We start from the raw sequence: 25,080 nt of genomic DNA, 5'->3' as shown, positions 1-25,080 counted from the left end.
GACAGTCAACATGAACCTCCTTTTAAACCTAGGTAGATTTCCCTATACGTTAAAAACACACACTGATTATTTACACAGACTCAGAAGAGTCAAAAACATTAAAAACACGATTGAAGATTGGACTTAGAAGCGCTTACCCTAAGTGTATCCCTAAGGTGCCCCGCAGTCTGCTCCTGTGGGACCTGCACAGTAGAGTCAGGGACCTAGAATAACAGGGGGGGTTTTGGGAGAATGAGGGAGGAACAAATGGTTACCCTCGGTGGAGGACGATAGTTTATTTCCGGAACAGAGTGTTCAAAGTCGTGCCAATCTGGCCAGTCCCGCCACCGGTGTCCAGTGTCAAGTACCCAGAGCGGTAACAGTAGCAAAGTTAAGCCTACAGTATAGAATCAGAAGGCACCGCCCATCCTGTGATGCGTCAGGATTAGCGGAGGGAAACCACGAGCTTCGCCATCTCCCTGGCGTCTAAAACGTCAGCACGAAGTGGAGACGTGAAAAATACAAGGGGATGCTACGCCCGCGTTCCCATGCCAGTTCGACACTCACTAAGAGGAATGGTAGGGTACGTAGTCCGTTCCATGGAGAAGCCCAAGTGCCTCAGGTTATCACATCTTAGACCAAGCACAGGGCCCCAGTAACCAACTCGCCAGTAAATCACGAGTGTAACTCGGACGCTCCACCCGAATGTAGAGCCCGACCAAACCAAAGAAGACTTACCCCAGCGGCGTGCGGTCTCTGCCGGCAAACCTACCCCCACGTATGATCCGTGCGGGGATCGGAGCGACTGGTAATGAGATCGCCATTGTAATAGCTTACTTATACCCGGCGTCTCCAATCTCCGGTGGCTGCAATGGTGGGCGTGGTCGCGCGTTCAGGTCTCGCGCGTGCCCAGAGGTTGGCAGCTAGAGTGGCTCGAGCGCTGGGGTCTTGCGCGTGCGCAGAGGTTGGCAACTCGAGTGGCTCAAACTCTGCAAGAGTTAAGGGTGTAGATGTCGGCCATCTTAGGTGAGTCTGCGGGATGATATTTGCCGCTGTTTCTAATGGGCCCACATACTAATTCACTTTTTAAGGGTGATTATAAACATCAGTTTGATGGTTTAGGGTCATTTGACTGGGTGTCACTCTATCAAGACTCCGGTGTCATGTGCCTAACCACATGGGGGTGGTCTAGGTAGACTGTAGCGTGGTGGCTCTTAGTAGTGGAATCGGCAAAGTACGATCAGGTCTGGTCATCTACCATGGGCGGGATCGAGAGTGAAGAGTACAGGGGAGGAATCGTGGGTCTGAGCAAGGAAGTAATATGCAGGTCACTGGAAAATCGTGACAACGCAAATTGGGTAAGTTAATGAAATAGCAGGGATAAGTGAAGGGTCAGATCACAGTAAGTCAGGCCAATGAAGGTCACTGAAATTGACCTGGGTACGGAGTGATGGTCTAGTTGTGAATAGATGACCATGGCACAGCGTCATTCAGACCCAGGGTATCCAGTTTGAGGCAATGTACCCATCTTTGTTCAATCCTGAACAGGTCTTTTTTGGTGATGCCAGCGTGACATTCTAGAACCAGCCAGCGGATACTATCGGCTGTATGTCCCATTTGAGTGTAGTGTTGATACAGTCTGGTGTTGTTTTTTAGCATCTTATGTTACTTTTATGTTCTTGAATGCGTACTTTTATCTGCCTCATTGTCATCCCAATGTACTTTTAGTCACAAGGACAGGTGAGGAGGTAGATGCACTTGGCGCTATTACAATTGGTATGTTTTAGTATACGCCAGGTGAATGTGTCGGATAGTTGGATCTCTTTCGTGACACTGGTTTGGGGGCAAACAGTGCAGCCACCGCAAGGAAAATGGCCTATCACAGGGGGGAGGTTCCATAGGGTGCTTTGATTGTTTGTGTTCTGTTTTTTTGGTCTTGTATGGACCAGAGCATCTTTCAGATTGGGTGTGCGTTTGAATGCAAACCTAGGGCGAGAAAAATTCAACGCCCCAGAGTTAATGATGTTCCAATGTCTGTTGATAGTCTTTTTTATAAAGACAGAGTTCTTAGTGAATGTGGTCACGCAAGTAATCACATCCTTGGGTTCTTTCTCTCTAGTTTCCAGTAGTGTTTCTCTGGGGTTGTTTGATGCCCTTTTGTAGGAGTTTTTTATCAATCTAGTAGGGTATCCCCTATCCTTCAGTTTGTGCTGCAGGTTGGAAGCTTCCTGTCTGAAATCAATGTTGGTGGTGCAATTTCTGCGAATTCTCAAAAATTGACCAAAGGGAAGATTGTCCCTTAAGGCTTTTGGATGATAGCTGTTATACAGAAGTAAGGTGTTTTTATCTGTATTCTTGCGATAGAGTGTGGTGGTTAGACCTGTAGCCTCTAGATTGATCCTGAGATCTAGGAAAGGGATGGAAGTGTCAGAAATAGTCCCCGTAAACTTGAGATAGGGGTTCTGTCCATTAATCCAGGTGCAGAAAGACTCACATGACATACGATCTCCCCTCCAGAAGATTAGGATGTCGTCAATGAAGCGACGCCAGAGTGTTATATTACCAGGAAGGGGTTCTGTGGTGTACTGATTACTCTCTCTTCAAATGTAGCCATATAAATGCAGGCTAGACTAGGAGCAAAGGTAGAACCCATGGAAGTCCCTTGGATTTGATGGTACAATTGGGTCCCGTATTGAAAGAAATTCTCAGTAAGAGCTATGCTCGCGCATGCCATGATGAAGGAGATTGGGGTAGGGGAGATCCACTCTTCTTTAAGGAGGGTGGTTTCTACTGCTTCAAGTGTGGCTTGTTGTGGAATATTTGTGTATAATGCTTCCACATCTAACGTCAGCAGTAGATCAACCCCCTCCCTCCCTTCAATATTTTCTATCAAACGGAGGACATCTCTGGTGTCTTGGAGAAATTATGGAATTTTCTTGACTAGAGGTTGCAAGAATGCATCACAAAATTTGGAGAGTGGTTCAAGAAGGGAGCCAATTCCGGACACTATAGGCCTCCCCGGGACAGGTGATATGCCCTTATGAATTTTTGGGAGGGTATAGAAGTAGGGTGTTACCGGTTCAGTGGTTAGAAGAAAGGCTGCCTCATTCTTAGTGATCCATTCATTAGTCTCACCCTCCATGATGAGGTTGGTGATCGATGTCGTGAGTCTTTTAGTTGGATCTACAGTGAGGGGAAGGTAGTGTGAGCGATTGGCCAATTGGCGTTTGCACTCCATATCATAATCATTACTGTTCTGAATGACCGTGGCGCCCCCTTTGTCAGCCTGTTTAATGACAATAGAGGTGTCATTTCCTAGTGTTTGGACGGCCTGTCTTTCCATATTGCTTAGGTTGTTGAAGCAACGTGTCTCAGGTTTATTTTCGAGGGTTTTCAAGACAGCTTCCTCAAAAGCCAACACTGCGGGTGAAACCATGTTGTCTGTTGGGGTGAAGGTGGAGGGGTTCCGTAAGCCGGTGTCTGTCGTTTCAGTGTCTGGTCTATCTTGAAAAAAGGAACGGAGGCGAACCTTCCTGAACAATTGTTTAAGCTCAATCATTTCATTGAAGCTGTCAGGTGTGTGTGTAGGAACATATCCAAGGCCTTTCTCAAGAATGTTAATCTCTGTGGTGGTGAGTATTCTGTCAGAAAGATTAACAATCAGACTCTCCTTCCCCGGGTCGTGCTCCTGGTTTCCATCGGTGCTGTGGCCGATTGATCCTGCCACTGTACACCCCTTTGTTGCCCTCGCTTGCGCCCTCTTCCTCTGCCCCAGCTTCTGTCATGAAAAGGGGGATTCGCAGGGTAAAATTGGGGCGGGCCTTGCTGGAAAAAGGGGTATTGCCAAGGTGGCATCATTTGTGGCGGACCATGGAAAAGGGGTAAATTATTGTATCCTTGGTTCCAGTTACCACGTCGCTGGTTCCTACTATTTTTGGATGAATGGCTACCACTGGAGTCACTGCCGGAGGATCCCCTCCGGCTGCCGTTGTCCGTGCTTTCGTCAGAGGAGTAGCTGTTTCTACTGTTAGAATATCCGTCCTTTAAATAAGGATAGACTTTTTCTTTGTCAAACTTATCTATATCCTTTTGTAGTTTCGTCATCTTTTGTTTAAGAAGAAAATCCTGATTCTCTGTAAGTTCTTGGTTAATTTCGGCTAGTTTGGTCGTGAATGGGGTTTTATTCATAGTTCCCCTAATTGCCACTTCCATGGCAGTAATTTTAACCATGAGGGCATCTGCTAGTCTCTTAGCTGTTTGTGTGATCAGAAAAAGCAAATCTTTGGTGCATTTCCAGGAGACCTGGCACCATTCTACCTTGAATTGGCCATCTTCAAGGAAAAGTCTTGGGACAAGGTTAACGATTAGACCTTGGGGGGCTATTTTGGCTCTAAGGTATTAAGTCATCATGGCCCCGTGAATGGTGATCCGGAGCCATTCTTTTTTGAGGGCAGTTAGCGATGTCCAATCTTCATTAGTGCTGCCTGAGGCTGTCACTGTTCCTACCCCAGCATGAAAAGGAGTTATTCTCAGAGCCTCGGCTATGGCTTCCTCATCAAAGCTTAACCCTGGAATGTCTTCCATATTGGGTTAGTTTGTTGAGAGAGGAGTGGATTGAAAATGGGTATAGTGGGTTTAACGGCCCTGGGTGACAAATAGTCAACAGGAGGGCTTTTTGGTCCTCTCAGTAAATTAATACTGTAGGTAACCTCTAGTGTTCCGCGGGATGGATCCCGTGCAGTATATTTTGACAAAGAGAGGAGCTTCGGGTGGACAATTTTTAATGGGGTCCAGTGTACACGTCCAAGACAACAGTAGCAAATTGTAGCACAAAGTTCCCCAGTAGGACTAGGAGGTAGGAGTGTGTGAGTATAGGGAAAGAAAGGAAAAGAGAAAAGAGAAGAGGGAAAATTCCCTCTTGGGAACTAGAACCCTCACACACCCAGCAAGCTAGGTGTCATGCTTCATCATATGGGTCCTGCTCCTCGTCAGACTGGCGTTGCAATGTCTGACGGGCACCTGCGAAGGGGCTCTTTAGCGGAGATCTTCTGTTCCAGCCATATGGTGCATGCATGTGAGAGGGCAGAAAGGTGGTGTAGTCGTAATAAAGTGGTGGTGGTTTAAAAAGGTAAGCTAGTCCACAAGGATTTTTATTAACGTGGCTGACTCCCTTGGTTAAAACAGTAGGAGGGGAGATAGACGCTATGTAGGTCGGTGGCGTGGATATCTACAATCTTCTGTTTAGGTCGACATGTTTCTTGCTTAATCTAGCAATTCCTCAGGACCTTAGTGTTATCGTACTACACAGTGAATAAAAACATTTATACAACCTTAAGTGATGTAGGTCTGTGATCAGCAGGCCAACTGGTCCTGCCTCAATTGGTGCTACCTAGGAAAGGGGGGGAACATATAGGAGAGACAGTCAACGTGAACCTCCTATTAAACCTAGGTAGATTTCCCTATACGTAAAAAACACACACTGATTATTTACACAGACTCAGAAGAGTCAAAAACATTAAAAACACAATTGAAGATTGGACTTAGAAGCGCTTACCCTAAGTGTATCCCTAAGGTGCCCCGCAGTCTGCTCCTGTGGGACCTGCACAGTAGAGTCAGGGACCTAGAATAACAGGGGGGGGTTTGAGAGAATGAGGGAGGAACAAATGGTAACCCTCGGTGGAGGCCGATAGTTTATTTCTGGAACAGAGCGTTCAAAGTCGTGCCAATCTGGCCAGTCCCGCCACCGGTGTCCAGTGTCAAGTACCCAGAGCGGTAACAGTAGCAAAGTTAAGCCTACAGCATAGAATCAGAAGGCACTGCCCATCCTGTGATGCGTCAGGATTAGCGGAGGGAAACCACGAGCTTCGCCATCTCCCTGGCGTCTAAAACGTCAGCACGAAGTGGAGACGTGAAAAATACGAGCGGATGCTACGCCCGCGTTCCCATGCCAGTTCGACACTCCCTAAGAGGAATGGTAGGGTACGTACGCATGTGTGCAGGAGTTGTTCCAATTTGCACGTTTGGATGATTTGGAGCAGGGTGGGCGGCGTATCGGTGGGGATCCTCGATTATGGATCGGTGTGGAATATCAAGGACGGTCCGGCTGGCGGTCCCGTCTTGTTGTAAAATGTGGTGGTCGGTAAAATACACGATCCGCTCAATTATATCTGATGCAGTCAGCCGCGTTGTGGGTCCACTTCACCGAATGTGCTGCTTCCCAGCGGAATCGCGGATCCCCACCGATACGCCGCCCACCCTGCTCCAAATCATCCAAACGTGCAAATTGGAACAACTCCTGCACAAATGCGTCACGGCAACCCGTGACCGACACCGGATCTAACCCTCTGCCCACAATTGAATATCTCGCAATTTTGCAGAGGCACACAATTTGTTACACCAGGCAATATAAATACTAAGTCCTGATGATGATCCCTTTTATAATTTGAGCCCGGGATCGAAACGCCGTCGACTCCATTTAGTAGACATACAGCTAATTAATGTATATCATTCTGTATATGTTCTACTCTGGGAACTTCTGTCAATTCTGATGTAAAACAGTATCCAGTTCGCTCTCTTCTGTTTGCCTGAAGTAAACCTTTCTTTCTATTCTTATTCTCCTTTAATCCTTTCTCACCTCTAAGTAAGGCACAGGATTGTGCTTTGCTGCAGACTAAAATGTTTGTTGTGAAAATGCATTTCAAGTTCTGAATACTTGTTATACTATATAAATAAATCCTTTGCCCGGCTGGGTAAAGGGAAAGAATATAGCAGCCTATTGTGGTCTATATAATATTGGAAGGAAATATTGTTCTAGGCTTAGGACCTTTGTTTTCATAAAGTAGCTGATACCCATGGTCCATAGCCACCTAGTGGGTCCCCCTTGTTTTTGAAAGATGGTTGATGTTAGCAGGCACGTGTCCCCCCGCTTGAGGCCTAGCTGCAGCCCTGGTTCATGTTAGCAGGCGCATGTAATTAGTGTAGTGATCCACCGCCTGAGCCCGGCTACAGCCCTGACTGATGTTAGCAGGCACGTGTAATTTGGTTTAATGTGATAGTTCAGTAACAGCGCGCATGAGAGGCTGCAGTAATTGTCCCCGCTGACACGCTCAGTCACGTCTGCCCCTGCTTGAGGGCCAGCAGCGACCGTCTAACAATTAGAATTGTGTAAGTCTTGAATAATTGTTTCTCGCTTACTTTTTTTTGACCCACACCAACGCTCTTCGGCCCGAGTGCTTTTTAGATGCACCCAGGCCAAGCCACACACTGCGTTCCGCCCTTTCAGACGCACCCAGGCCAAGGCACACACTGCATTCGGCACCCCCAGTATGTGTGAGACAACGGGCAGTCCCCCATGGGAGTCTTGTGCATGGTTACTTACCACGCTTCGAGGTGAACGCCTTTGTGATGCCCCCCAGCACTCGGCCACAGCAGACGATCTGATTAATGTACGACCCAGATGGCATGAAGTGTGGAACGTAGCACATGCCCCCAGCGTTTGTCATGCCCCCAGCGTGCCCCTTGATGCGGCGCAATTGGCACTTCACATGGCATGAAGAGCGGACACACGCCCACAGCGCGGACACATGCCCACAGCGTTTGTCAAGGCCCCAGCTTGTCACGCCCCCAGCGTGCCCCTTGATGCGGCGCAATTACGACTCACATGGCATGAAGGGCGGAACGTACCACACGCCTCCAGCGTTTGGCACGCACCCAGCACACGCCCACAGCAGAACGCAGACACGCCCACAAAGGACTACTTTGCTGGCCCGGTTCTTTAACCTTTTAAATGTATATGGTGGCCGTCTGCATAGCCTATGTCCTTCTGCTGCAACTGCCCTTTCCAATGCTGTATTGGGTGCTGTGGTTACTGAGATTACCTGCCTCAAAGCTTTGGGCTCTCTCTTTATAATATTAGTATGGATATATATATATATATATATATATATATATATATATTGATACCCCTCGGTTCCTTTTCGCCAGAATTTGCAGCGCTCTCTCGCCGGTTCGTAAATCCTCGCGGTAGAACCATGCCGCATTTAAATCCACAACCAATTCCCCCAGCTGGGAGAAAAATGGGACGAACTCGCATTTGTCTTTACTTATGTGCTTTTTTATTTAATCCTCACAGCATGGAGTTTCTCAAGCAGGCAGGCACAAATCTATGCGTTTCGGGATAGCATATCCCTTGTTCACGATCAATTTGGCTCCAGGCTCTCAGTCTCAATATAGTGAGTCACATTATTACATCATTTCCTGTTTGATGTTATTTTGGCCCTCTGCCTTCTGGATGATGTAGTTTTTTGCAATTTTTTTAATACATTTTTTTATCTGTCTGCATAGCCTATGTCCTTCTGCTGCAACTGCCCTTTCCAACGCTGTATTGGGTGTTGTGATTGGTGCTGTGGTTACTGAGATTACCCGCCTCAAATGTTTGGGCTCTCTCTTTATAATATTAGTATGAATATAGTATAGTATGTTTTTTATGCAATTTTTTAATAAATTTTTTTATCCGTCTGCATAGCCTATGTCCTTCTGCTGCAACTGCCGTTTCCAATGCTGTATTGGGTGTTGTGATTGGTGCTGTGGTTACTGAGATTACCCGCCTCAAATGTTTGGACTCTCTCTTTATAATATTAGTATGGATAGTATGGATTGTTTGCAATTTTTTCATACATTTTTTATCCGTCTGCATAGCGTATGTCCTTCTGCTGCAACTGCTCTTTCCAACGCTGTATTGGGTGTTGTGATTGGTGCTGTGGTTACTGAGATTACCCGCCTCAAAGCTTTGGGCTCTCTCTTTATAATATTAGTATGGATATGGATAGTATAGTATGTTTTTTATGCAATTTTTTTAATACATTTTTTTATCCGTCTGCATAGCCTATGTCCTTCTGCTGCAACTGCCCTTTTCAACGCTGTATTGGGTGTTGTGATTGGTGCTGTGGTTACTGAGATTACCCGCCTCAAAGGTTTGGGCTCTCTCTTTATAATATTAGTACGGACATATAATATTTATGTCTCCTATGGAACTGCTTTACAAAAATATTAATAAAAAAATAGATTAGCTTTTCCATCTTAATGTCTCACATACCTACATCCAAGAAACAAGGATATATGTTTGAACATTCTAAATAGTTATAATCATCTTCCCTCTCTAACTGTGAAGCACTTTGATATCCCTCGGGATCATGTTCACGCTATATAAAACTTTATAAATAAATAAATAAATGGATGCCCAATTGAGTTATTTTTTGTGTTTATTGTTCAACATTGAGTGTCTGGTTTATTGGATTATGTTTCATGTTACGTCCACATTGTATGACAGCTATATATATATATAATTATTTGTGTTGCACAACAGTCCTGTGTTTTGGATATAGGACTTTTGTGTTTCCTCATGAAACATGTTTGTTAATATACCGTGCAAAGTATAGCCTTAGACTGACATTTCCTAGTTCAGCAGGATACATATATTTCACTTTAAAAGAAATTGCATATTTCCCTATAGAACCAATTGTTGTCATATACCATCACTGGAAGGGGCAGGTGTATAAGTGGCTTCCTGTCCACAGTCAGTATGTCCGGAAAGAAGATGAGCAAGCTGGCTTCTAAATGGCTCCTAGTTAGTTGAGCAGTGCACCTGGGGGGCAGTCAAAATGGCTACCCACGATCTCCAGCAAGGGTTCAGCTTAAAAAAAAAACTTAAAAAACAAAAGGATTTTTGTGCTCTCATCTGGAATTTAAAAAAACAAAGAGAAAATCCGGGAGCAGGTAGGGATAGCCACATAAGCCACCGACCCGATCAGCTAGTACTAGGAAAGCTCCATAAGCTTAACAAGACTTAAAAATGTTGCATATTTCTGCAGGAAGTGTCCCAGATAGGACAGGTGTACCACCAAAATCAGGATGGGGGTTGCCAGCAGGGCAGCCGCCCCCAATGGAGCCCCAAACCCAGTTTTTCATGCTTGCCCTAAGTCTCCCAGAGGTTTAAAGTGATGACCCAGAAGAAGTCTGCATTACTTTCAAACTCTCTTGAAACCTGCGTCTTAGCAGAAAAGCTTTTGCATGTGAGGATTCCTGTTGGTGGGTTTTAAGACGGTGTGTCAGCATATTAAAAATTACAAAGACTCATGCACCCAGTTTATTGAAATTGAAATGCTATATTGACAATGAAAAACTTGAATCAATACCTCTCTTGGTGAAGCTCATGAAAACACTTTACTGAAAGTGTCAAGTTAACAAAGAATCAGTGTTTGCTTCAATGAAGCCCACTGTAATAATTGTTTACTGGCAACATCACAGTAAACAGAATCATTACATCATCTGCAGAAATTAGCATCTCTGTAAGATGGTAAAATTCCTACTGATTTTAATGGTGTTGCATTGGTTTATGATGACATATATCTGATTTTATCAATCTGATGATCTCTTGGCCAAAGCCTTTTGACCCTGCCTATTGTTAACTACACACCATTGTTTTATGTCTACTCTTTATGGGCGTAGTATGATTACAGGTTATGAGGCACACTAGGGGCATTGGCTGCTGATGATCTTTGAAACTGGTACGGCGTAATATATGCACTGAATGCCAGTGAGCAAATTATTCTAGGCCCTTATTCTCATGCTCAGTCATTCTCACTCACTCCCCGTCACTCATAGCACTTATTCTCAATCACTCATGTTTATTCTCACTCACCCATTACATTCTCTCATGTGCATGCTCTACCACATTCACCCACTCTCCTCACCTGCGAAAAGTGTGTTTTCTTGTCCTTCACAGCTGTAAACATTTTAACTCTTTTACAAGGCCACATAAAATGGTAACTACTATAGGCATATGTGTGACAATTGACCTGGGAGCTCAGCGGAGAGGCCATAACAGGGACTGGATGAGCATATATGACCCACTGGCAGGCTTTGTGAGAATCTCCAAATACCGTCAGTCTCAATTCTGGAACTCTCAATTGGATCCCATCATGAATATCTACAGTCAACTTGAACTCAACCAGACGTCTAGAGGTGGGCCAGTGCATAGTAACCACCAAACAAGAGTTATATTTTGCATGAAAAAACCTACAGAAGAAGTACAACATTTAGAACAAGCATTGGGAAAGTCAATGGGTCTGTCTTTAATGTGCAGATTCGAACACACACAGACATTCAGAGATTTTTGTTTGCCTGCATTAGCAAATCAATGGCTGCGCTATTGGCGTTGTCAGTGTTTATGCTCTTGTAATGACTTAAGAGACAGCGGTCAGTACTCCTGTTATATCCGAGGCCTCCGACTCCTGCAATGCTGGCTGACTAGTATCTAATCAGAAGACACACAATTGATGGACGGAATGCAGAACAAATCAGAAAATTCACCCCCCAGTCAAGAGATCTGGGTTAAAGCTATCATTCTATTGCTCACCATGCCAACCCAGTTTAGACCTGGCCATATGCAAATCAGTCTTGACCCTGTGCCTCATGGAAACAGTCCAGCCCGAACTGCCAAGCCAGGTCCTCCCTGGACCAGAAACAAGCATCCTAGGACCGGTTTCAGGTTTTCACCCCTCATCAGCCAGGATAGCTCGATTCCAGTGGCAAAGTGAGCCCAGGACCCACGTCTGGAATTCCAGTTCAGGGAGGACCTGGCCTGGCAGTTCGGGCTGGACTGTTCCCATTGGGCGCAGGGTCAACACTGATTTGCATATGGCTGGGTGCAAACTGGAATGGCATAGTGAGCAAAAAAACGATGTATTTAGGCCCAGATCTTTGTACTGGGGTGAATGTATGACATTGTTCTGCATTCTGTCCATCAATTGTTCATCTTGCTAGTATCTAATCAGAGACACACTGGGGGAGGCATGAAAAGATGTCCTTGTTGAGTATGCCCCCCTTAACAGAGTCACCATGGTAGACTGAGAAGGATCTCTTGGCCCTGTGATACTACAATTTGAGTTAACTCTTTAGCTCAGCATTAACTCACAACTACTTATGAGCGTTCACTGGAAGGGTATTACGGCCGTCGTCCACACAATACTGGCAGTTTGAGAACATTATGCTGTTTGTCTTGTTTTTATAATTGAGTTCTCACTGGAACTGTATGCACACAGCACACCAGATGTGGCAAGAATGGCTGGGGTACTTGTAAGACCACACGTCGTGGTGCAATCAAGGGTACTTACAGGATCATGCTTTGAGGGCAGATTGCAGAGTCTCCAGCTTGGCATGCATGTAGGGGAAATCGGTTTGATTTAATTGTGGGTTTATATAGCGCTAGAATCAACTCCCGGAGGAGTATCTCCGTGCTTCGACCGCTGGGGAACCCGTCCTGGCTCACCCTGAGAGATGGTCCCTAATGGGTATCTCTAAGGTGCGACCAAGCATCCCCGGCGGTCTGCGGGGCCGTTGTGAAGATGAGGCAAGCTAATGCCCAGAGTTGCCGAGCGTGGTCCCTGACTGGAGTAGGCACCGAGGCGAGAATTATCGAGCCTGCTGACCCTGGTCCACGACCCTGCCGCGTCGGGAATCGAACCCTGGTCCCGGGCCGTCCTCTGCTTACGGGTCTGCCGCCTCTAACCAGTGAGCCACACCACTCCACTATGATGCAGATAGCATTTAGACCATGAGATTGCAGGGTGACAGCCTGGTTCTCCAGGCACACAAATCACTCGCAGGTACTCTAAAAAAAAACAGGGTCTTCTGAGACAGCAAATGGAAACAAGTATTTCCATTTGCACAAACAGTCAAGTATGTACAACACCCACCAGTGTGTTGCTAAATGTGTCGTCACAGACACGCAGCTCAAACAGTTCATCTGCTGCGACACAGGAACAGTCTGAAACCATCCTTTTAAAATAGCACTTTGCTACTGTCTGTATTGGACCATTTGAATGCTCTATTATTCGAAGGTTTTGAAACTGTCCCTCAAGTTTATTTACACTGCTTATTACACCACACACGTGCAAAGTGCTTATTATTTCTTTTTCATTAAATAAAGGGGTTTCTGTTTCCTTAGTTTAAAAAAAAAACAAATGCATCTGTTTTTCACGCTGACAAGGCTAATTTACTTTTTTTAGTTCTCTTTATTAAGCTATGACCTCTTCTGGAGGTAGCAGAGGCCATGGAATAGACTAGACACCTGGAAAAAGGCTGACAGTACAGGAGAGGCGACTTACCCTTAAAGGAGGCGTGGTGTCGGCTAGGCTTCTCGAACTTCAGTTCCCCAACAAAGGAGAACGTGAATGTAAACAGATACACACGGTGCATTCACACCTAGAGCTTGCGCGATGTATCTGTTTACTGCATGGTCACATGGTGAAGGCCTGATCCACCCTCCCACATTGGCTACCTCTTCCACCCCACCCCTCAGTGATTGATACGTAGCCCCGGGAAGGACAGGCCTACAACTCACAACGACAGGGGCTACCTTAAAAAGTGACGCTTGCAGTGCGTCATAATGCGTGTTTCCAGGAGGGCCTGATTATTGGCGAGCCAGGGCTGGAACACGGTAAGCCCTGGTTTAAACCAACATAATCACAGCGGTTGACACATGCAAACTAGCACATATGTCCTTGAAAAGTGCCTGACTTTTAGACCCACACTGACAGGCAGAACTCATTTTGTATTTACTATTATTATCATTACAATAGTAATTATAAAATGTACATGTTGATTCTGCAGGAAATTGGGTGGGCGCAGTGCCTTTGTCTAAAGCCAGAAACCGCCACTGCTGTTTTGTTTCCCAGTGGATAGGTTAGTTGAGAGGGCATTGTTATATTGGTCCTTTTCACCAAAACATTAAGAGAGATCTTTGGCACAGCTTATCAGTGTAAACTAATCTGCATTGGTAATAGCTATTGTATTAGGACCTTGAAATCAGAATCAGTTATTTGAACAAAGAGCTGAATTTCCTACTGAAAAATGTTATTGAGTGCTATGGTCTTCCCGATCTCTGTTCTCTCTGCCGTCTGTAAGATCCGATAGTGATGTCTGAAGCCCCAGTGGGGAAGTAGCGGAGAGCTAAATAATATCCATACAATAGTGAGGGATGACTGTAGACTGCCCCCTTGACAGCATCTGAGTGCTGATGAGAAACAAGGGCCAGTTTAATGGACAACCTGCCTTTAACGAGGCCGGGTCACCCCCTTTGCTTCCCACACCTGCCGCTGCTGCTGCCTGCCTCCTGTTGCTGCTGTGCGACCCAGCCGCCGCTGGGCCGCCCGGACCTCCCCTCCTGTTGCTCACGCCTGCCGCTGCCCGCCTCCTGCTGCAGTTGAGCGACCCAGCCGCCGCTGGGCCGCCCGGATCTCCCCCTGCTGCCCACGCTTGACCCTGGTACAGCGACCCAGCCGCCCGCCGTCCAGAGGTCCCGCCGCTGCCTCCCTGCGGCCCCGCCCACCACCAGCCCATTGGCCGCCCCGCTCCCGCCACCCAGCTGACCCGCCCACCCGGCTCCTTACTTAAGGGGTCCGCGGGGTCAGCTAGGGAGTGACCACTGCGCCTTTAACGAGGCCGGGTCACCCCCTTTGCTTCCCACGCCTGCCGCTGCCGCTGCCTGCCTCCTGTTGCTGCTGTGCGACCCAGCCGCCGCTGGGCCGCCCGGACCTCCCCTCCTGTTGCTCACGCCTGCCGCTGCCCGCCTCCTGCTGCAGTTGAGCGACCCAGCCGCCGCTGGGTCGCCCGGACCTCCCCTCCTGTTGCTCACGCCTACCGTGCCCGCCTCCTGCTGCAGTTGAGCGACCCAGCCGCCGCTGGGCCGCCCGGATCTCCCCCTGCTGCCCACGCTTGACCCTGGTACAGCGACCCAGCCGCCCGCCGTCCAAAGGTCCCGCCGCTGCCTCCCTGCGGCCCCGCCCACCACCAGCCCATTGGCCGCCCCGCTCCCGCCACCCAGCTGACCCTCCCACCCGGCTCCTTACTTATGACGCCCCCAGAGCGACCGCGCAGCGGACGCGCGCAGCGGGAGCACCGAATGAGCGCCGAAGGTGCGCCAAAGGTAAGCCCGTCTGTGCCTGTCTGCGCCTGGCCCGCGCCCAGCGCCCGGACCCCTGTCTCCCGCAGTCACCAGCCCTCCCGCCGGACCTACGCCGCCACCGAACTCAACGCACTCAACGCCCGCCGACTCCCGGGTTGCTACCGAGCCACCCCGAGACGCACCCACGGACCCTTCTCCCTTCTGCTGCAACTCCTGCAAGTTCACCTGCATCCGGACCTGCACCATTCCAGCAGTGCCCAAGACCTCGACGAGCAACAGCAGCAGCCACCTGAAGTGCATCCTGCTCAACACCCGCTCCGTCCACAGACACGCCGTCAAGCTCTGGAACCTCCTCGACACCACAGCCCCAGACGCCGCCTTCCTCACGGAAACCTGGATGAACGCCTCCTCAGCGCCCGACATCGCCATTGCCATCCCGGACGGCTTCAAGATCATCCGGAGGGACCGCGTCAACCAGACAGGAGGAGGCATCGCCATCATCCACAGGAACTCCATCCGCATCACGACCAACACCGACAACACCCTCGCACCCGCCGAGCACCTGCACTTCCAGATCCACATCAACCCCAAGACCACCCTCAGAGGCACCCTCGTCTACAGACCCCCGGGACCACGCACACAATTCAGCGAGGACATCGCCGACTTCGTCAGCCCGCATGCCCTCCCCTCCGCTGACTACATCCTCCTCGGGGACCTCAACTTCTACCGGGAGAACAACAACGACCGCAACACCACCACCCTGCTGGACAACCTCGCTAACCTCGGACTCAAGCAACTGGTGACCACCCCCACCCACTACGCCGGACACACACTCGACCCCGTCTTCTCATCCAGCAAGGACATCGCCTTCAGCCACGCCACCGGACTCAACTGGACGGACCACAGCTGCGTCCACTTCAGCTTCGAAAGGACCACGATCCACCACCTACAGCAACAGGTCGCACGCAGAAGCTGGAACAAGATCACAGCCGACCAGCTCGCGACTTCCCTGAGCAAGAACCCACCCACCAGTGCAACGAACCTCAGCCAAGCGGCCACCAACCTCACGAAGTGGATCAGCGACTGCGCAGATGACCTCGCCCCTCTGAGGACCCCGCCTAGCAGACCCGGCAGCAAGAAAGCCCCATGGTTCACCGTTGAACTCAAGAGCTCCAAGAAGGACTGCGGAGCCCTTGAGAAAGCCTGGCGCAGAGACCCAACACCGGACAACATGACTGCCCTCAAGCTCGCCACCCGAACACACCACCAACTGATCCACACCACCAAGAAAACTGCATTCAAGGAACGACTGGACAACAACGCACAGAACAGCAAGGAACTCTTCAACATCGTTAAAGAGCTCTCCAACCCCAACGCCGGAAACAACGACATCACCCCTTCGCAAGACCTCTGCAACTCCCTCGCCTCCTACTTCCACAACAAGATCACGGACATACACAACAGCTTCAGCACTCAACCGACGCACGCCATGACCGAACCACCGCCCCCCACCACCCTCCGCGCCTGGACCCCGATCAGCACCGAAGACACCATCCGCACGATGAACTCCATCCACTCCGGATCTACGACCGACCCTTGCCCTCACCACGTCTTCAACAAGGCCGACGCTGTCATCGCACCCCACCTGCGGGACATCATCAACACCTCCTTCAACACCGCTACCTTCCCGGAGTGCTAGAAGCACGCCGAACTCAGCGCCCTACTAAAGAAGCCATCAGCCGACCCCACCGACCTCAAGAACTACGACCCATCTCACTGCTCCTGTTTCCCGCAAAAGTCATCGAGAAGACCGTCAACAAGCAGCTGGCCGCCTTCCTCGAGACGAACGGATCCCTCGACCTCTCGCAGTCCGGCTTCCGGGCCAACCACAGCACCGAGACCGCCCTGATCGCAGCAACCAATGACATCCGAGCCCTGCTCGACAACGGAGAAACAGCGGCCCTCATCCTCGTAGACCTCTCCGCGGCCTTCGACACTGTCTGCCACCGTACCCTAGTACAGCGCCTCAGCAATGTCGGAATCCAGGAGAAGGCACTGGAGTGGATCACCTCCTTCCTCGCCGGAAGGACACAGAGAGTCCGCCTCCCCCCGTTCATATCAGAAGCCACCGAAGTAATCTGCGGCGTTCCTCAAGGCTCCTCGCTCAGCCCAACCCTCTTCAACGTCTACATGAGTCCCCTCGCAGCCATCGCACGCCAGCACAACCTCAACATCATCTCCTATGCCGACGATACCCAGCTGATCCTCTCTCTCACCAACGACCCCGCCACCACCAGAGCCAACCTACACGAAGGGATGAAAGAGGTAGCCAAATGGATGAAGAACAGCCGCCTGAAACTGAACACGGACAAGACGGAAGTCCTCATCCTGGGATCCTCACCCTCCGCCTGGGACGACTCCTGGTGGACCCCGCCCTAGGCAGCGCACCCAAACCAACAGACCACGCACGTAACCTGGGCTTCATCCTGGACTCCTCCCTCTCCCTGACCAGACAAGTCAGCGCCGTCTCCTCGTCGTGCTTCAACATCCTATGCATGCTACGCAAGATCTTCCGGTGGATCCCCACCAAGACCAGGAAGACGGTCACCCAGGCCCTCGTCACCAGCCGACTGGACTACGGCAACGCCCTCTACGCCGGAACCACCGCCAAACTCCAGAAGAGACTCCAGCGGATCCGGAACGCCTCAGCACGACTCATCCTGGACATCCCCCGTCGCAACCACATCTCCGGACACCTGAGAGACCTGCACTGGCTCCCGGTCAACAAGAGAATCACCTTCCGTCTCCTCATCCACGCACACAAAGCCCTGCACAACCAAGGCCCAGGATACCTCAACAGCCGCCTCAACTTCTACGCTCCCAAACGCCAGCTTCGATCGACCGGCCACGCCCTCGCCGCCGTCCCCCGCATCCGAAGAGCCACCACAGGGGGAAGGTCCTTCTCCTACCTCGCCGCCAAGACTTGGAACTCCCTCCCGACCCACCTCCGCCTGACCCAGGACCACAACGCCTTCAGGAAGCAGCTCAAGACCTGGCTGTTCGAGCAGTAGCGGACCCCCCCTCCCCTAGCGCCTTGAGACCCTCCGGGTGAGTAGTGCGCTATACAAATGCTTTGATTGATTGATTGATTGATTGACAACCTAGGTTGATTGTTGCATGAAATAGACTGCTCACTTCTAGCCAGCTAACAGTAAGTTTGCCCTGTTTGAAAGCAGTTGACAGTGAGAGAGAGAGATAACAATGTTTATTTAGACCATAGTCTTTAAAACCAAAAACAGCTTTTGGATCCTCATAGTGATTACATATAAAAAACACGTTAACACAATTTCCCCCCCCCAAAGAAATGTATAAATCCATAACATTCGCATCCATAAAATCTCGTTTTTGGGGGAACTTTTAAAAAGTTTAAAATCAGCATCCCTCTTTTAATTTCTCCTTTATAAAGTCGTGTATTGCTTTCAGGAACTTCCCCAAAGCGATTGTAATATCTAGGGATAGAATATCCATAAGAAGACAAGCCGCTTGAGCACGTGAATTCACCGTATATTTTAAAAATATTGGACATAAAAATACTTTCCGTATTGCTAAAATCAATGTGCAATCAAGAAGTATGTGCAAAATATAATTTTTTCCCCCATGGCCACATTTACAAATACCATCCATTTGTATCAATGCTGCTTTTATTTTTCCTTCTGACTTTCAAGGATTAATACCCACACGAACCCGTAGGATTTTGTGTCTTAGCCATTTATTGGGCAAGAAATCTAGATATGGGAACCGGTCCTACCTTTCCCATGCGCTCCTTACCCAGTTAACCGATCTTTTCTCCCTCACATAGTCAAGGTGTTGTGATCTAGAGTATTGGAGCCCTTGTTCTCTAAGCATTCTCTTGGTAAAAACTTTGTCCAGGGAAGGCTGCGAAAGTCTCAACTTTAGATGTGCTGCTACGGTCTGGAGGGTTTTCCTTACATCCCGTGCCCACCCAAGGCTACTCATTAGGATTTCCTCTCTGCACCATGTTGAGACCTTTTGCATGCCTTCTGGCTCCTGGCATTTCCAGAATCTCCGTAGGGACATTTGGGTCTTTACATTCCAGGCTATAAGTCCTACCTCCATTCTGATTGCTTGAATCATGGTACTATTAGGTAAAGACAGCAGCATTTTTAAAATCTTTCCTTCGTCCCGATCCCACTCCCTTTTACCACTCAAATAGAGCACTTCTGCCCCATACAAAACTTGCGGGGGCATCATTGCTTCAAATGCATTTAACATGGGTCTATGTGACATGTCGCCATATTCTTTGTTAAATCTTTTCAGACCGCAGACTGACGAAAAGGCTTTTGCGGCATGTGCCTCCAAGTGAGAACCCCACTTGGATGCACTATCAAACCAAAGGCCTAGGTATTCATATTCGCTTACGATTTCTAATTTATCTTGTCCTAAAAACCAATTACATTTTTTATTTTTAACTCTCTTCCCAAATCGTAAGACCTTTGTTTTTTCCATGTTTACGGTTAAAAACTTTTTTTCACAGTAATTTTTAAACACATTTAATTTTCTTTGGAGACCCATTTCGGTTTGGTCAAGGATCACAAGGTCATCGGCGTATAAAAGACAAGACACTTTATTTCTGGTATTACGCGGGCTCGCGCTTCTTTCAATTTCCAGCACTGCTGGGAGATCTGCTAGAAAAATTGAAAAAAGCAGGGGTGCCAATATGCACCCCTGTCTGAGTCCATTCTTTACAGATATTTTATGAGTTAGTGACCCCTTTGAATCTTTAATGACCTGGGCCCAGTTATCTCTGTGTAACTCCTTTAAAATGATCAAAATACCATCTGGTATTCCGTAGTTTTCCAGGACTTCCCAAAGGCTATTACGATCCACCAAATCGAAAGCCGCCTGGAAGTCGACAAAGCAGCAAAACAGTTTGCCATTTTGCTCTATCAATTTCCTGGCCAATGCCCACAGGTCGAAACCCTTCTTGTTCAACTGGAACAATGGTTCCCTGTTCAACCTAATCTTTTAATTTACCTAATAGTATTTTCGCAAAAATCTTTTCTGCTATATCTAACAGGTTAATAAGTCTGTAATTCTTTGGGGCATATACATTCCCCTTTTTTGTGAATCGGCCTAATTATTAGACCCTTCCAATTAATGGGAATCTTCCCTAGTTATGAAAACATCTTCGAGAAGAATTCTGCCCACCAGGACTGATTTGAATTTATTATCATCGCTGGAGGATTATCTGGACCAGCTGCTCTTTTTAAGTTCAAAGTCCTTATTGTACTAAGAACATTAGCTATTGAGCAATCTGGTTTTAAGTACTCTACTAAGGCCGCTCCAATCTCTTGTATTCTCCTCTCCAATCTCCCTCTCCGGGGAGTATCATTCCTGTAAATAGTCTTCCCATGCCCCCTCTTCTACTACGCAAATCATTGGGGCAACAGAAGGTTCTGTAGCTGATTTTATTAGCATCCAGAACTGCGAATGTTCTTAGATTCTATAGCCTCCAATAGTTTTCCCGAACACAATTCTTTGTGGTCCCTTTTGGCATTATGGATAAGTGAGGTATATTCTCTCTTTATTTTAGCGAGTTTTTTAGCCCTAGCCTGGTCGAATAATTTTTTGTGTAACTTACGTTCTTCACTCCTTAGTTATTAGTCAGTTGACAGTGGTTGATTGGCAATTTTATGCTTGATACATTCTAGTTTGTTAGACAAGAACAATAGAACTTCATAAGCAGGCTAATCATGCCTTTCATTTGGATTCATATTATTAGATCCTTAAAAATCTCAACAACCTTGGTGGTATAGACACATTTTTCAGTTATATTTCCACAGTTTTGAATCACAGAAGGGAAAGCAGCAAACACCTTTTGGCTCTTCGTTTCTCTAGGGCCCTTAGGAAAATTGCCACCAGTTGAACAAAGCCTTCTCTTAGGGCAGCATTTTAGAATATGAATGACGTCAATTTCATTGACAAAGTGAGAGCCAGTTCCATATACAAAGAGGTTGCATAATCTAGGTGACAGGTTATCAAGGCTATCACTGTCTTATGTGTACCCTTGAAACTAGGATAGGGGAGGAGCTGCCTGAGGATTTCTATTTGGTAGGTGCTAGCCAAGACCGTGGATTATACCTGGTTTGACAGAGTTAGCATGCATCAGTCTTCACATCCAAACTTTAAACTGCAATAGAATTTTTGGGGGGCCAATTCCAAGGGCCCATAGAAATCCAACCAGAGGTCAGAGCAGACATTTAGATGTAATTGTCTCTATATTCTGAGATTTTAAAAGTTGCCCAATGTCAGGTATAAGCTCATAGATTCCTACTATTATTTTCTTTCTGGCACTTATGGTTTTCCTTTCTGGCACTTATGGTTTTCCTATTCATGACTGTTGTAGGTAGGACCTTGTACAAAAAAGATACACCTAAATTTGTTGTTAAATACGTTTATGCTTACATATTTATATACCTAGCCAACATCCTCTTGCAACCCAAGAGATTGTATTTGTAGAAATACTGCATATATTTTAGGGTCAACGTTGCATATTGCCCTCTTTGATCTTGCTCTCTTCTTCTTTTTTAGGTTGTGCCAATTCCACAGATTGCTCAAGAACTGACTTTCAGGCAGCTCCCATCAAAAGGAAATAGCAGAGTGCAGGTTAAGTAATATGTATTCCTGCTTGGTATCGCCTTCGATTGTAAATTTGATACCTATGTTCCTTATTCGTATTTCTTAAAAATAATTATTTAAACCTCCGGTCAGTACTCATTTTTTCTTCCTACATTTTTCCACTAATCAATACTTTTCTTCGTAGATTTTTCCTAACCAAAAACAATATTTTTCCTCTTAGGTTTTACAATGTCTTTCTTCACCAAAGAAACATTTATTTTCTTCCCAGACTCAGGGTAAAGGTCAGAAACTAATTTCATACTTCCTCTTTTAAATTTAAGACCATGGAGTCCTTAGGTTTTGTTTGGTTTTCGCCATGAGCATCTTCTCACCCCTCAATATCGCCACACCCTCTAAAATCAGCCACCCCCGCAAAGACCTACTTGACTGTGCTGCGATCCTCCTGGGTCAGGGTGAGGGACAGCTGGCCTGCTCGAGTTGTCACTTCACTTCATTCTTGAGTGTGCCTCCGGTCCAAATGACTGCCTTTTCTCTTGAGAGACTGCTTTCTGGACAGTGGTCCCGTTGAGGGTCCCAGTCCTACGGCTACTCACAGGTGACTCTGCTGTGGGGTGGTTTCCTGCTTAGCTAGTCACCAAATCCCAGTTTCTCCTTGGGGAGAAGCCTTCTCGGTGCTCTGTATGCAGGGTAGTCTTTCAGTTCTTTTTGGTGCAGAGCAAGCTGACTTTCTTCTCTTTTTGTTCTATTTGTCTCTCCTTTCCTCTATTTGACCCTTGTCTGTCATCTCTCCCCTTTCTGCCTCTTCCTTTTGTCAGTTCCTTCTCCATGTCATTTTATTACTTGCTTTCTCTTGCTTTTGGAGGGACTTTATCCCTGAAAACATGCCGCAGATCTGGATATCAGGAAGTGCCATACTTGAGTCCACTGACACAATGACGGAAAACCCAATATTCCAAATTCCAGAATGCAAAGGCAAACTATATGAATTGCTAACACCTGTGGCTTGAGACAACTTTAGGTCCCTGCCCACAGCTCTGTCTAATAATCTCTTGGTTCCACGTGTCTTCTCTCATATCTGTCACAGCACTGTTTATCTCCTTATTCATCCTTTACTTTATACTTGTTTCTCTCACATGGTTTTTCCAACTAGTCCTCCTTGTACTCTGTATCTCTTTCTGCACAGTGATCTTCTTTCTCCTACTTTCTTGCCAAGATTCTCATGCTCTCTGATTATCAATACCCAGACTCCAGGGAAGAAGTGCAACTGAAAATGTTGCTTTCCAGCTGCTATACAACACAAGACATACTATTGCATCTAATGGCAAACCAGTATAATAAAATTAGTTTAAATTAGAAGGGGGAAGTGACAGGTGGTCAACTGAAAGCCCTAACACTTTATGTTCTGTACTTCACCAGCATTTCCTCCCATTTGCAATATCTTTGTCAAATATTGCCTTTGTTGGTTGCACTTACTTGGAAAATGTAATGTGGATCATACTCAGAAGCATTCACTTTACATGTAACTAAATTTGCATATGCAGTATGTTCTTGTCAAGTTGGGGGGAGGTTTCACCCTGTGCAGCCTGTCTCACATTAATCATGTATTATTTTTGCACACAGCATGGCATCCTGAGATGCCCACACCACCATGGGCATCTACAAAGTGAAAACACACTGCACTTCCCTCTTTTCCTGGGCCCTGCAGAGCATAACAGTATGCTGCTTGAACTCGCAGAGAGGTGAGAGAGCTCACCTGCTAAGATGGCCCCTTAAATGTGGCACCTTTGTACTCCACAAGACACTGCAAAAGAAGTGTGTGCACAAACAGGGATTTCAGAAAGCCATTTATTTTTTTAGTCTTGCATAAAGACAAGTGAGCTTTAGCACTCTTGTCATTCTAGTATTAAAAACAATAGACCCTAAATACATACATATATATGTGTGTATGTATGTGTGTGTGTGTATATATATATTCACTGAAAAAACCATAGGTTTCAGGTCATATATATTTAGGTATTAGCATTTAAAAAACTATTGAAATTCACTGAAAAAACTATAAGTTTTAGTGGTGTTATAGTTAGCTGGACATTTTACTCATACAAAACCATTGAAATTGCTCCTATATAGTTAGTTGGACTAACTATATTTCGCGCACCCGCAATCCACTGCTGATGATGTCACATATTACATCATTCATGACATGGTCAGTGACATCACTGATGACATCACTGATGACATCTCAAATGACATCACTGATGACATCACTGATGACATCATCCAGTGACTGTGTGTTTCTGTAAAGTTTAAATATGTTTTACATATTGAAGAATGAGTATCTGTATAAGTGTCTGGATGAAGGATTCAGTAGGTGCGTGACTGACTGTATGAGTGAGTGAGTGATTAAATGTGTCTTACTGAATGCATGGGTTAGTGACTAAACTGTCTGAATGTGTGCATCAGTATGTCTGCTGTTGTGTAAGATGCTGTATGTGTTGATCAGTAGCTATATGCATTGATTGGTTGCCCAAGTATTTGTATATGAGACTGTGTCTGTGTGTGGGTGACTGGGAGGTGTGGAAACAGCTGTATGGGCGGTTTACTGTGTGCATTGGTGTGTTGGTGAGTGAATGTATATCTCAGTGCTACATGTCCAAGTAAGTACATATGTAAAACACAGTGCATGTGAGAGTTGGTATATATAAATGCCTATACATGAGAGCCAGTGATTATGCAAGTGGCTGTATGGATCAATGTGTACTTGTATCAGTGATTGTTTAAGAGAGTAAGTATGTGTTAGTATATGTTTGAATAAGTAAGGTGTTGTGTGTATAACTGTATAGATGAGGAAACGGGAGTGTGATTGATTCTTTGCATGACTGACTAGGTGTGTGAGAAACTCCATGGATGAGTGAAAGTATGTGAGTGTCTCCATAGGTGTATAAGTGCATATGATAGTATTGTATTGATGAGTGACTGTATGTATGAGTGATTGTATGGGTGAATGAGTGGATGTGTGTGTAGACCTAGGTTATATTAAGGTTATATTAGAGTGTGAGGAGGTGCATCGTATTATCACATGAATGATATCATCAGTGATATGATCAGTGATGTCAAATGAGATGTCATCAGTGATGTCATCAGTGATGTCATTTGAGATGTCATCAGTGATGTCATCAGTGATGTCACTGACCATGTCATGAATGATGTAATATGTGACATCATCAGCAGTGGATTGCGGGTGCGCGAAATATAGTTAGTCCAACTAACAATATAGGAGCAATTTCAATGGTTTTGTATGATTAAAATGTCCAGCTAACTATAACACCACTAAAACTTATAGTTTTTTGAGTGAATTTCAATGGTTTTTTAAATGTTAATACCTAACTATATATGACCTCAAACCTATGGTTTTTTCAGTGAATTTCCAAGGTTTTTTAAATGCTAATACCTAACTATATATGACCTGAAACCTATGG

Source organism: Lissotriton helveticus, chromosome 3_1 (genome assembly GCF_964261635.1).
Source record: "Lissotriton helveticus chromosome 3_1, aLisHel1.1, whole genome shotgun sequence".
NCBI lineage: Eukaryota > Metazoa > Chordata > Amphibia > Caudata > Salamandridae > Lissotriton > Lissotriton helveticus.
This window is presented reverse-complemented; position numbering follows the sequence as displayed.